We start from the raw sequence: 15,263 nt of genomic DNA, 5'->3' as shown, positions 1-15,263 counted from the left end.
CAATACGATGTGGGGCTTGAACTCATGAACTGTGACATCATGACCTGAGCTGAAACCAAGAGTCAGACGCTTAACCGACTGAGCCACCCAGGTGCCCAGTCAGCCCTTGGAGTCCGTGGAGCCTAGCTCCAGCACCCCACCAAGCTGAGAACCCTGAAGCCAGGGGAAGGAGGATTGCAGGAGGAAACAGAAGCTTAGCAAGATCTTAAGGACAGGCAGATTCAGGAGGAAGGGAAGAGCCTTCCACAAGAAGCGGCCTGAGTGAGATTCAAGAGAGGAAATGGAGAGAAAGGCTCTGAGCCAGATGGGTCTGAGGTCAGGTCTGAGCGCAGGCGCTTATTAGCTGTGTGAGCCAGACCTCAGCTTACTCATCTGCAAAATAGTACCCATTACACAGGATTATATGACACAGGCATGTTACTCGGTATATAATAGACACTCAAAAATGTTGTTGCCCTAAGCGGTGAGCTGAATAGTTTTGTTGAAGTGTTGTAGGGATGTAGTGATAGATAAAGCTCTAAACACACACACACACACACACACACACACACACACAATTTATATATACATATACATGTATATATACACACATATGAATATGTGTACATATATATTATACATACACATATGATTATAAACATATAAGTATACATATACATAGTTCTCCATTTACTAAGACAAGGCTGCATGGTCAGGCATGGGGAGGTATTTCGTTCTCCTTGAATGTAGGTTAGGAGACCTCCAGAGCATTACCTCATTCCTGTTTAGTTCTTCAAGGACAGCCGAGGGATGAGAACTTAGGAGAGAAACATCCTGCCCAGGCCTTTGAGGCGACAAACAACTCCGGCAGGACCGGAAAAAGTGCTCACGTGAAGACGGGTTCTTTCCAGACTTGTTGACAAAAGGGATTTTAGGTCAGCGTTTATCCTTCAGGAAACAACAGGGAAACAGGAGCCATTCTGCATTCTGTCAACGAGGTGAGCAACCATTTCAGAACTGGAGCAAATTCCTGACACTGAACAAAAGAAAGTGTCATTTGAGGTTGTGATGGAGTTGAGCAGGGGCATCTGAACGTGTCTTTTGATTTGGGTTGAGTCACTGGGTAGACAGAAAGAGCTCCTCTGTAGTTCAGTTGTTTCTAGTTTAGCAACTCGATTCAAAATTAAATTCTCCAGCTACAAGCTTAAGTGCACATAATGGCTCATCCAGGAACTGGGCTAGATGAGCAAATTGCCCTGTACAACCCATCACCACTGTGAGAAAAACGATGGTAGTAACTTATGTTTGTTGTCCCACTTACTTGTACTCACCTTGTGAGTTCAAAGAATTAAAGGAGACTTTTGGATCTGCATGGCCACTTATGCCAAAACGTGGGAAGATTGGTTGTCCCTGAGAGGAAATCAGAATTGCTGAAGGCCAAGGATGATCTGTGACAAAGAACAAATGAGAAAAAAAGTCCAGAACCAAGCCGTAAAGGTCATTCCCATCAAAGATGAGCTGAAATGGCACCTAGGACACAGAGGGTTGACAAGGGAAGGCCCGGGAATACAACAGGATTATGAAGGACACTTAGAGTATGAGGGAGAAGAGCAGACCAAGCAAATGGAACAATCTGAACGCAGCTAGAAAACAAAGATGGCAAACTCAAAAGGCTATGGGTGGTGTAGTGACGGGCCAGGTAGGAGGCAGGCCAGGCTGCTGCCATTATGTCCAAGCTTAGTGCCTTCAGCTGCTGTCTGAGCTTGATGCAAAGGCTACGTGAAATAGATGTTGGGGCCACATATGGACCTCATGCCACCAGCTTTCCACCTGAGATGTGGAGGGAGGTAGGGCTAAGCCTAGTTCATGAGGTAGGAAATGGGAAGACAGATAGCATTTGTGGGACGGGGCTGAAGGCAGGGCTGGGTCCTACAGCAGGGGATGGGAGGATGAGGGAGACGCTGGCAAACGTGACGATTAAAAATATTCCTGCTTCCTTTGTGTTACGTTGAAACTATATATTTAAAAAGAATTATGGAAAGAGCCCAAATGTCCATCGACTGATGAATGGATAAAGAAGATGTGATACACACACACACACACACACACACACACACACACTGGAATACTCCTCAGCGATGAAAAAGAACGAAATCTTGCCATTTGCAACCATGTGGATGGAACTAGAGGGTATTATGCTATGCTAGGCGAAGTAAGTCAGTCAGGGAAAGACAAATATCATATGATTTCACTCATATGTGGAATTTAAGAAACACAACGGATGGGGGCAGAGTGTCTGACTTCAGCTCAGGTCATGATCCTGCCATTTGTGGGTTGGAGCTCCACAGCTGGCTCACTGCTGTTGGTCTGTTGGTGGAGAGCCCACTTTGGATCCCTTGTCTCCCTCTCTCTGCCCCTCCCCTGCTTGTGCTATCACAAAAATAAATAAATATTAAAAAAAAAAAAGAAACACAACAGACGAACGTAGGGGAAGGAAAGGAAAAATAAGACAGAAACACAGAGAGAGGCGAACTGTAAAAGACTCTTAAATACAGAGAACAAACTGAGGGTTGTTGGAGGGGAAGTGGGTGGGGGATGGGTTAAAAGGGTGACAGGCATTAAGGGGAACACTTTTTGGGATGAGCACTGGGTGTCATACGCAAGAGATGAATCACTGGGTTCTACTCCTAAAACCAAGACTATACTGTATGTCAACTAACTTGAGTTTATATTTAAAAAAAATGAAAAAGAATTATGTTTTCCAATGCAAATGTGTTCAGAGCAGCAAGGTAGGATAAGTGAACATTTGTATACTTTAGCTGGACATTGGTGTTCATCTATGTATTGTTTTGAACAACAGAGGGCCTGATTTTGTTGTTAATTATGGAAGAAAATGCATACATGTGGGTCCCTCTCTTGAATTTCCCTGATTTAGTCATCTTAAGTGTTTTATACAAAAGGAAGGCCTCAAAACAGACAAAGTGAACCAAAGAAGTATCATGGACATCCAAGGCGCCTGTTTTAATGGCTTGATTTTTATATAAGATCATTTGAAAGGAACAAAACAGTTGAATTCTTTCTTTGGGAGTAACAGTTCAAAGGGGGAAGAAAAAGAACTTATATTTATTATTATACCTATCAAGTACTATTCTTTTGACTACATATTTTAAAGAGATCATTTCATCTAACAGGCATTGTAATTTAAAAAAATCTATAGATCAGGGAACGAAGATCTCCTGTGTTTTAGAAATTTGCTCAGGATTAACACAGTCTGTGGCAGGGCATGTGTGTAATTGGGATGGCTGGAGTGGAACACCCTGTGAACCATGTAAGAGGCACATGGTTTTGCTTTTGGAGTTTTTGGTCTTGTTCTAGGACTCAATGGTTAACAGCAGTGAAGCCACTGGCTTTTGTTGTTGTTAGTCAAAACTTCCCCTTTGGAGTTTAAAATTTCATGATGATTTTCTTTTGTACCAGCCGGGGTTCTACCAGAGAAATAGAACCAGTGGAGGATAGATGGAGGGATGGATGGATGCATGGGTGCATGGATGGATGCATGGATGGACGGACGGATAGATTACAAGGAATTGGCTTACCAGGGCAGGAATTGGCAATGTAGTCCACCGATGGAATTTCTTCTTCCTCAGGGAAACCTCAGTTTGGCTCTGAGAGCCTTCAACTGATTGGATGAAACCCACAATATGGCAAAACGATAATCTCCTCTGCTTAGAATCAACCGATTGTAGGTGTTAAATACACCTAAAAAAATACAGCTGACCCTTGAACAACATGGGCTGGAACTGCACAGGTCCACTTATATGTGGATTTGTTTCAACAAGGGTATCAAAAAACCTTTGTTGAGATTTACCACCATTTGAAAAAGCTCGAACATGACCTGCATAGGCTAGAAATACCAAAAAGCTTCAGAAAAAGTCAGGTGTGTCATAGACTGGTAAAATCCCCAGTCTATTTTACCATTTACCACCATATAGTATCCAAAAATCTATCATAAAAGTTGAAACTTACAAAAATGTATGCACACAAATACGTACAGACCGTACCGGGTGCCATTTACGGTCAAGAGAAATGCGTACAAACATAAAGATGTAGTATTAAATCGCAACTGCATGAAATCAGCTATAGGACATGTGGCACCACTGTAAAAACTTCACACCACTTCTTTCACGCCACTCACGATAGCTTCACTGCTATTGCAGTGAGCTCAGGTGTACCAAATATCCACTTAAAACACACTGTGACACCGGGACGCCTGGGTGGCTCAGTCGGTTAAGATGTCTGACTCTTGATCTCAGGCTCAGGTCATGATCTCGTGGTTTGTGCGATGAGAGCTGAGAGCACGGAGCCTGCTTGGGGTTCTCTCTCTCCCTCTTTCTCTCTGCCCCTTCCCAGGGGCAAGTGCCCCTGCTCGCACGTGTGCTCTCTCTCTCTCTCTCTCTCAAAATAAATCGATAAACTTTTTAAAAAAGTGTTAAGATAACAGGAGAAGCAGCTTCTGTCACCCGAAAGGCAGCAGACGAGTTTCCAGGTGACATGAAGAAAATCATTGAGGAGAAAGACTATTTGCCTGAGCAGGTTTTTAGTGAAGGTGAAAGTGCCTTATTCTGGAGAAAAAAAAAATGCCACAAATAACATTTGTAAGTAAGGAAGAGAAGCGATCAGTAGGATTTGAGGCAGGAGGGGATAGGCTCACTACTGTTTTGTGCAAATGAAGTCAGGTTAATGATGAGGACTGCCCGTATCTCTAAAGCTAACCCCCGAGCCTTGAAGGGAAAAGATAAACACTAGCTACCCATCTTTGGTTGTATAACAAGAAGACCTGGACAGTGAGAACCCTTTTTCTGGATTGGTTCCACCGATTCTTTGTCCTTGAAGTCAGGAAGTACCTTGTCAGTAAGGGGTTGCCTTTTAAAGTTCTTTTGATATTGAACAGTGCCCCTGGCCACCCAGAACGCTGTGAGTTCAACGCCGAAAGTGTCAAAGTGGTCTACTTGCCCCAAAACACTATGTCTCTGATTCAGCCTCTAGAGCAGAGGCTCGTAAGGATCTCTAAGGCTCATTACACATGACGCTCTACGGAAAGGATTGTCAACACTGTAGAAGCGATCCCCAGTGGAGAGAACATCATGAAAGTCTGGAAGGATTACACCAGTGAAGATGCCATCACTGTTACAGAAAAAGCCATGAAAACCACCAAACCTCAAACAATCCATCCCTGCTGGAGAAAACTGTGTCCAGATGTTGTGCACGACGTCACAGGATTTATGAAAGAGATTGTGGCAAAAAGATGGTGGGGGCGGGGGTGAGTGGGAATGAAGGATTTTAAGACGTGGATCTTACAGGAATTTAAGAGCTACTCGGCCCAACACCAGAGGAACTAACGAGAGGGCTTGATGGATGCGAGCGCTTCCGAGCTGGTGTCAGATGATGAAGAAGAAGAAGATACAGAAAGAAAAAAGCAGTGCCAGAAAACAAAGTGACGTTACATATTCTGGCAAAAGAGCTCTGCTTATTCAATGGCCTTTGACTTCTTTTATGACATGGATCTGTCTATCACATGGGCACCAAAACTAAAGCAAATGGTAGAAGAAGGGTGGGCATGGAATGGAAACAATTTTAGAGAAACAATACAGCAAGAAAGTCCAGCAGAAATGATGACGTAGTTCCGCAAAGTTGCCCTGAGCGTGCCAACGTCTCTCGCTTTCTTTCCCTTCTAGCTTCCCCACATCTTCTGCCTTTGCCGCCCCTGGGGCAGCAAATTTAACCCCTCTTCCTCTTCCTCCTCCTTCCCAGCCTACTCAATCCAAAGACAACAAGGATGAAAACCTTTAGGAAGATCCACTTCCCCTCACTGAAGTCAATAATCAATATGCCACACAGTGAGTAAACGTATCTGCTGTGTCTACATGTGTCTTTGTGTGACAATCTTGTAACTGCGAGGCGAGAACCGTAGGAGACTTAAGAACATTTTTCTTTAATTGAAGTGTGATTGACACACTACGTTAACACTGGTTTCGGGTATTCAGTGTAGTGATTTGACAACCCTGTAGTTATGCCGTGTTCACCACAAGTGTAGCCCCCATCTGTCACCATGCAACGCATAATATCATTGGGTATATTCCCGATGCTGTACCTTTCATTCCCATGACTTATTCATTCCATAACCGGAAGCCTGTATCTCCCACTCCCCTTCACCAGTTTTGCCTATCCCTCAGCCCCCTCGCCTCTGGCAACCACCAGTGTGTTCTCTGTATTTATAGGTCTGTGTCTGCTTTTTGTTTGTTTGTTCGTTCATTTGTTTTGTTTTGTTTTGTTTTAGATTTTCTTTTAGATTCCACAAGTAAGTGAAATCATCTAGTGTTTTTCTTTTTCAGTGTGAGTTGTTTCACTGAGCATAACACCCTCTAGGCCCATCCATGTTATAGCAAATGGCGAGATCTCATTCTTTTTTCTACAACTCAATGCCAAAAACCAAATAATCTGATTAAAAAACAGGCAGAGCATCAGAATAGACATTTTCCAAAAAAGACTTACAGATGGCCAACAGACACTAATTATCAGGGAAATGCGTACCAAAACTGCATTGGGCTATCACCTCACACCGATCAGAATGGCTGGCATAAAGAAAGAAAGAAAGAAAGAAAGAAAGAAAGAAAGAAAGAAAGAGGAAGAAAGAGAAAGAAAGAAAGAAAGAAAGAGGAAGAAAGAGAAAGAAAGAAAGAAAGAAAGAAAGAAAGAAAGAAAGAGGAAGAAAGAGAAAGGGAGAAAGAGAAAGAAAGAAAGAAAGAAAGAAAGAAAGAAAAGAAAAGAAAGAAAGAAAAAGGAAGAAAGAGAAAGGAAGAGAGAGAAGAAAGAAAGAAAGAAAGAAAGAAAGAAAAGAAAGAAAAGAAAGAAAGAAAGAAAGAAAAGAAAGAAAGAAAAAAGAAAGAAAGAAAAAAGAAAGAAAGAAAGAAAGAAAGAAAGAAAAGAAAGAAAGAAAAAGAAAGAAATAACAAGTGTTGCCGAGGATGTGGAGAAAAGGGAACACTTGTGTGCTGTTGCACACAAGGGAATGTAAACTGATGCAACCATTGTGGAAAACAGTATGACGATTCCTCAAAAAATTAAAAATGGAAATACCAATTGATCTAGCAATTTCACTACTGGGTATTGACACGAGGAAAATGAAAACACTAACTCAAAAAGATACGTACACCCTGAGTGTTTATTGCAGCACTCTGTACCGTAGCCAAGATATGGAAGCAACCCAAGTGTCCATCGATAGGTGAATAGATAAAGACGCTCTGGTACGTGTACACAATGGAATATTACTCAGTCACAAAAATGTACGAGATGTTTTTGCACCACCATCATTGCCTAAGTACTCATCTTGTAGAACATGGTGTGTGAGGCTTGTATGGAAGCGGAGAGCCTATCCTTACAGAAGCGTAAAGTGAGTGATATTTAATATAAAATTAACAGTGTTTTAGCTTTCTTACTGTTTTATAGCTTTGCTTTCAAAGAATTACCTGACGGCACAGCATGCCTCTTGTTTATAATCGGAGAAACCGCGTATCAGCCTATCATCACAAGAACGTGGTTTGTAAGACAATGTAACGATGTTTCTAGCACAGTATTATGGCTATGACCGTCATACTGTATGCTGTTAAAATTTTATAATACGTCACTCATTAGTGTATAGGCTGGGCTACCTTGAAGCAATGGCATCGAATGCACTGGACTATACCGTAAAGCAACCATATTGCTGCTTCTTCATTACCAATGCATGAATCATTATACCTGTCAATAAATATGAATTTCTTTTTCATGTAATCTTTTCCTTTTTGATGCCTAGTGTTAGTAATACATATAACATCGCCAGTGATTCGTGTCACAGAAGACTATCGATACAGGTACATCATGTACACAGGCGATTATAGACTTATTGCCACGTTGATAAATATGGTTCCGTCCTGTGAATGTATTTCCTCTCCCTTATGATTTTCGGAAGAACATTTTCTTTTCTCTACCTTACTTTATTGTAAGAATACAGTGTATAATACATATAACAAACAAAACATATGCTAATTGACTTTATCAGTGAGGCTTCTGGTCAGCAGTAGACCATTAGTAGTTAAATTCCGGGGGAGTCCAACGGTATGCGTGGATTTTCCACTGCATGAGAATCTGTGCCCCCAACCCTTGCGTTGTTCGAGGGTCAACTGTATTTTGACAGAAAGCACCGGACTAGTAATTGGTGGAATATCTGTAAACTATAGCCTAGCCAAGCTGACACATAAAACTAATCATCGTATCCCCAAACTCACATAATTCTGTTTTATAATGCAAAGATAATCCTGACCGGGCAAAGGAAGCAGTGATGTTTTATGACACGCAGGGTCCTCTTCATTGTCGGGAAAGATGTTTGGTTTCTTGCCACTCCACGTGAGGGATGTTCCCAATGTGTGGCTTAGATGTGCCTTGGTGACCTGTGGCCGGGCCCAGTCCTAGGCTCCCTATCTTGGATTTTTAGAGGCTCTGTAGGTCTGCTAGCAGTTATTCTCACTACTTTTCCAGGAGGTTGATTTGGTTCATCAAGGAATCTAGAGCTCTTAGAATTTTCTATCATTGACCCAAATAGGAGCCTCAACAGTCACAGCCTGGTTGTAGTAATTGGCTCTGAAAACCGATGTGCCGCCCCCACAGGACTTTCCTTCATAAACACTCACAAATGAACCCAATTTGGAGAGTCCTGATCTGCCGGGACCCCATGCCCCAATGACCTTCAGGAGCTCGGGGGGGCTAAAGTAGGTCAGTGACTTCATATGCTGATTGCACAGCTTTGAGGAAATGGTCACATCAACAGAATATCTTGTCTAGTGTCTGCTTGACTATAAACTCTCAAAAATATTTCCTAATGATGGTTACTTCTGAGAAACAGCTATGACCAGTACTCAGTCAGCAAATACTTCTTCCTGATAGATCGGTATCATTTTAAAATGTGCGTGGAGGCGCCTGGGTGGCTTATTCGGCTGAGTGTCTGACTCTTGATTATGGCTCAAATCATGATCCCAGCATCATGGGATTAAGCCCCGCGTTGGGCTCCACCCTGAGTAGGGAGCCTGCTTCAGATTCTCCTTCTCTCCCTCTCCCTCTGCTCCTCTCCCCGGCTCATGCTCTCTCTCTAAAATTAAAAATATAATGGTAAATTAAAAAAATAAACTGTGCACGTGCCCGGAAGTGTATTCACGAGGCAAAAACTAGTTTCTTGTTCTTACTTTGTGTTTCTGCTTTCTTTTTTCTTTCTTGCCTTGCTCCCTTTCTTTTTATCTCTACATTGTTGTGCTTTCTGTTAGAGGCTTCTAGTGGGCAGAGGGGGACCGTGTATTCATACACTAGTATTTGTTTATAGTACCTCAGTAACAATTTACATAATTTTATTGAAATTTTTACTACAATGGAATTGTATGTGGAAATGTGTAAATTTCTATGTGGAAATGCCTTTTTAATGCTATTTTATTGACAATATTAATTTTCCTGGATGATGATCTGACAATTATCATATGACACTTCTCTTCAAGAGCCATCTGCAGTTGCCTATTGTCTGTGCATTAAGTCTGCACCACCTGCATGGATTTCAAGGCTGGCAATCATCTAACTTCACCTCTCCTGAGAGCTCCGTTTCCCATGAGCCTCCAGCATGATTTTCTCTCCTGCTACCTGCTCACTCATGGCTTTCTTCCTGTCTTGCTTCTGTGGTTTCCCACCTAGACTGCCTTCTCCTTGGCATTTCATTTTATTCAAACCCAAGCATCAAAGCTGCTCTCAATCCTCACCTTTTCTCTGCAGCATTTTTCCTCCCATGCTAATTCTTTCTATTTTCGCCTCTTCCTTTCTGACTCCCATAGTATTTATCGCCTTGTTGTACCAATCTGGTGCTTGATTCTATCTTTTCTTGTCCTCTAGTCCAGTGCTTCTCAAACTTTGATGGGCAGAAGAATCATCTGGAAATGACCATATGATCTAGCATTTCCACTTCTGGGTATTTCCCCACAAGAATTGAAGGCAGGATCTTGAAGAGATCATTTGTACATCCGGGTTTATAGCAGCACGATTCACAATAGCCAAGAGGTGAAAACTGTCCAAGTTTACATAGATGGATGAATGGCTAAGCAAATGTGATGCACACACACACACACACACACACACACAGGAATATTATTCAGCCTTAAAAAGGAGGGGAATTCCTACACACGCTACAACAGGGCACTCTGCTAAGTGAAATAAGTCACAAAAAAAAGACAAATACTATGTAATTTCACTTAGATGGGGTGTCTAGCGTAGTCAGATTCATAGGCAGAAAATAGAAGGGTGGTTTATAGGGGCTAGGAGAAGGAGAGGGGGATTTGTTTAATGGATACAGTGTTTTAGATTTGCCAGCAAAAACTGTTCTGGACGTTGGTTGTATAATACTGGGAATGTAAACACGACTGACCTGTACACTTAAAAATGGCTAAGATGGGAAATTTTACTCCATGTGTATTTTCTCATTATTTTCTAAAATAAAAGAATAATCTGGGAAGAGAATATAAAGGTTCTAGGCCCACCCCCGAGATTCCTATATTTGGTGTTTTTGTCTGGGTGGGAGGAGGAGAGGAGTCTCCATTTTAATTATCAGCGTCAGGTGCACGGAAGCTGGTGGTCTTTAGGACAAGGTCAGAGATGCCTCTGGCTTTGGCACGTATGTTAAGCGCGGTCTCCACGACTGCTGATGCTTCACAATAAAAGGAAGGAAATCAGTATTTCAGGAATACCTAGATGTGAAGCACTTAACTTTCACCGAAGCAGTTGAAATTATGTACATTCTGTATCTAAGACAACCGAGGATGAAAGCCGAAGTCTGCCCGTGATCACGAAGACGAGAAGCCGAAGAGCTGGGAGTTAAACCCAGGTGTGGTGGAGACATTGTCAGGTGTCTACACGTCACTTCCTGTTCTCGGGCACACAGGGATGCTGGGCTTCCAGCCTCAGTGGCACTTGCACTGTGGCTCCAGCCATGTGACTGAACTCTGGCTGGTACAAAAGAAGCTTCCAGACCTGGCTCTTAAAAACATCCTGCTTAGTCCCCCGGACCTCCCTTCTCCTTCCATGGCCAGTGTGAAGGATGTGAGTTCCGGACGGCAGTCCTGTGACATGGAGAGTGGTCCGCAGACCTGCCCCAGACTGTAAGGTGGGCCAGAAATGGATATTTACTGTGTTAAGCCAATGGGATCTTGCAGTTTATTTGTTACGACAGCTTATTTTATCCAAGCTAAATCCACCCTCGTCCTTTTCGTGGCAGTAGGTCACTTCCTAAAGTCTAGAAAATAAATATCTCTTGTATTTCCCACAGCCCCAAGGATGATGTTAAACTTACAGAAGTTTCTCCCTGCCCTTAAAAAAAAAAAACCCAAATAACCTTTTGGCACTGATGTGGTTTATGAAAGTGACAAAAATTCCAGGTTGTAAGAGGATGAGCTGGAAAACCCACCCCTCTGGCAGTTGAAGTGGCCCATTTAAGCAGTTTTTAACTCCAATTTCCTACTCCCACCTATGTCCCCAGTTCTGGTTCTCCAATTGCTCGTGTCATTTTTCGAAACTCTCAGAAAGCCAGTGTTTTAGTTTTAGGCAACCCAATGCGAAACAAAACACTTAAAAAAACCATTCATGATTATTTACAAATAAATTATTGTTGCCGAATGAGTCGGATGCTCAGAGCTGAGCTCATGTAGAGCAAATTAGATACATTCCGGAATAACCAAAGTCATCTTCAAGGCCGTCTGTGGAGCGAGCCTGCCAGGCTGTAGAGCTTCTGATGAACACATGGCCTCACACACGAAAACAGGAAATGGAAGTGGGAGACTTATGTTTGGGCAAGTGGAAGAAACGAGGACAAACAAAGGCAGCTTCCCAAAAGCTGGAGTCCTCCAATGTATTATTTTGCAAAATGTTTTCTGGCATTGTGTTTTCTCTTTGGTATGGGTCCATGTGGCAAAGACATCAGTGAGCCCCAATAGCTATTTTCCCCCTTTTCTTCAGTAACAGGATCGCCAATACTTAGCCGGGCACATGGCCCTACTAAATATAGTTCCCAGTCTCATCTGCCAGCTGTTTGCAGCCACAGAACTAAGTTCTGGCAAATGGGATATGAGAGGAAGTGATAGCCACAAGATCTAGGGGACAGGGGCCACTTTTGTCCCTATTACCCATTCAGCATTGGGATATAGGTCTGATGGCCAATGATCCATCTTGGATCATAAGAATGAGGACCAGATCTTTGAGCTGGTGGAACAGAAAATTGGAGGCACTTAGGGCCCAGATGATCCTAGAGTCACCATAAAAGCCCTGAACTGTCTACACTCAGACTTTTCACAAGAGAAAAATGGACTCTCTCCCCTCCTATCATGTTTGAGCCGCTATGATTTGGAACCTTAAAGTTAGTGGTACGTTGGGTCTAACTAATATAGTGAGCAAATTTCTGGCTTGGTTAAATGTCTTGTTTATTGTCTAAAACGCACATACTTGATCCATAATGCAGAAACCGGTAAATGATGGATGTGTGTCAATCTGTAGTTTACATTAAAAAAAAAAATAGTCAAGTGCTAGGAACTAGTTTGGAAATCTTGCCACTGAATATTTATACCTGAACACTGTAAACACACATCAAACTCATAGTTTTCATGGCAGCAAATAGTTTATGCCCCAGTCAAAATTTAAAAAGGGTTAAGGTTTGTATTAAACCGAAAACCAGGTTGTAATTTTTACGCTATAAACAAAAGCATCTTTGCTCGCAGCACTATTTTGTTTCCTTCATTATTATGAAGTTAATGCTTGACGACAAAAAGTTAATGAATCAGAGGGGGAGTTTCCAAATGCAATACAAGCTCACATGTACACACACACACACACACACACACACACACACACATAGGCATACACAAAATTAAAATTGTACATTCTTGTTTAAAATTTTTTTTTAACGTTTATTTATTTTTGAGACAGAGAGAGACAGAGCATGAATGGGGGAGGGTCAGAGAGAGAGGGAGACACAGAATCTGAAGCAGGCTCCAGGCTCTGAGCTGTCAGCACAGAGCCCGATGCGGGGCTCGAACTCACGGACCGTGAGATCATGACCTGAGCCGAAGTCGGACGCTTAACCGACTGAGCCACCCAGGCGCCCCTGTACATTCTTGTTTAGATAGCTCCAATTCAGCCGGAGAAAAAAGAAAAAGGTGTTGGCCTCGGACAGTTTTACTTTGCAAATTCAGAATGCTAAATGCTATTAGCACATAAAGTCTTCTTTGAGCTCTGCTTTTTGTCATGTGAGAACAAATACATGTTTTATGAAAGAATAAATGTGTGCATCTCAGCCTGGATTTTTTTTTCCTCCTTTCTTAACGACAGAATCAGATTCATCTAAATAACGAATTTAGTTCAATAATCGTTCCTTGAATTCCTATGTGTGATGGGCTCTAGGCAAGCCCCTGGTGACATGAAGACAAGTGAGTCGTGGCTGAGACCGTGTCCAGAGTGCTCACAGAGGGGCCAAGGATGCACATGGTCTCTGCAGTCCAAAACTCACATTACGAGCAAAACGCTCTGGGAACAGACGGAAGCAGTTGATCCTGTCTGGGGTGAGAGGAGACCCCCAAGGAAGTCTTGCGGAATGAATAGAGTATCTGCTGGCACAGGAAGTGGAGGAGATATTCCCAAGAAAGAACAGCAAGCATGAAGCAGTGGAGGGTTGTGAGTGCACATCTCTCCTGGGAAAATGGGACGCAGCCAGGAGGCCTCGGCCATCACTGGTGGCCAGGAGAAGGTGCGTCTTGATCCGGAAGGTAGGAGCTGGGTGGCCATCTCCACACCCAGCACCCACTCCACCTAGAGATGGAGCATTTAGAAGCTATGACATGTTAGAAAACATGGTTTTCCGCTTGAGACTCGGGAGGGGATAGAATACATTGATGACAAACCTGTAAGGGCTCTTCATCGTAACCAGGCAAAAGTCTAATCCCACCGTGAAGCCCTCAGGCTCACTTGAATCTGGTGCCAATCTCATTCAGTCTCATCTTCCGCTACTCTCCCTCTCTTCCTTCCCCAGTGCAGCTGCATTGCCAGATGTGGTGTCCTTGCTAGAGCAGGTCAACACAGCCTCGGCTTCATGGCATGCAGCCATTGATGTGGTGAATGGTTTCTTTTCCATTCTTTTTCCGGATCAGACACGTTGTTATTCATGGTGGATGGACAAGAGTCTATGTTTATGGTGTTGCCCCAGACCTATGCTAACTCTCCTGCCATCAGTCATAATATCTCCACAGGGACCTGAACCACTGGACATTCCACAGATGACTGCTAATGGTCTGTTACACCAACGCCATTATTTTAACCAAATGAGCAAGACATGCCTGGCAGATTGGAGGCCTTGGTGTGCTTCCTGAAAGTGGGAGGCAGACTCTAGGAAGATTCGGGGATCTGTCATGTCAGTGAAGTGTTTACGAGTGTGCCGGAAAACCCCATGGAATTAAAGGACAAATCATTGCATCTATTACGTCTCAATACTACAAAGGTAGCCCAGCTCTTGGCAGGCCGCGTCTGGCTCCGGGACCGGCACGTGTCACACTTGAGGATGCTCTCTGACCCATTTACTAAGTACCACGAAAGGCTGCAAGGTTTGAATCAGGCCCAGAGCAGGAAAGGGCTCTGAATAAGTCCAGACAGAAGTACGAGCATCCCTGACACGTAGGCTGGTTGCTCCAGAAGAAACATCGTAGTTGAAGTATCTGTGGCGGGAAGAGTCACTTTGTGGAGCTGGAGGCAAGCCCCAGTAGAAGAGTCTCAATGTAGACCATAGAGTTTTGGGGAAAGCGCATACCTTCTATAGGAGAGGATTCTACAGCAATGGAAAACCATCTCTCTGTGTGCCACTTCCTCTGGTAAAGATAGAGCATTTGACCGTGGGACATCAAATGTCTATGTGTTCAGAGCCGCCCCTCGTGAACAAGGTCCTGGGAGGCTCACAAGCCAAAAGGCTGGACAGATCCAGGAGCAACCCACTGTAAAGGAGAGGAGGACATTCAGGACTGGCAGTGAGCAGGGCCAAAGGGTATAAGCAAGCTGTAGGCCAAAGTCATCGAAAACAGGAAGGTCTGAGAAACTGTCACAGCCAAGAGGAAACCAAGGAGACGTGACGACTAAATGTCATGGGATGCATGGGATGCTGGAACAGAACAAAGACACCAGGTAGACAC

The sequence above is a fragment of the Panthera onca genome, chromosome B2 (assembly GCF_046562875.1).
Source record: "Panthera onca isolate mPanOnc1 chromosome B2, mPanOnc1 haplotype 2, whole genome shotgun sequence".
In the NCBI taxonomy this organism is placed as follows: Eukaryota; Metazoa; Chordata; class Mammalia; order Carnivora; family Felidae; genus Panthera; species Panthera onca.
Note: the sequence above shows the minus strand (reverse complement) of the source record.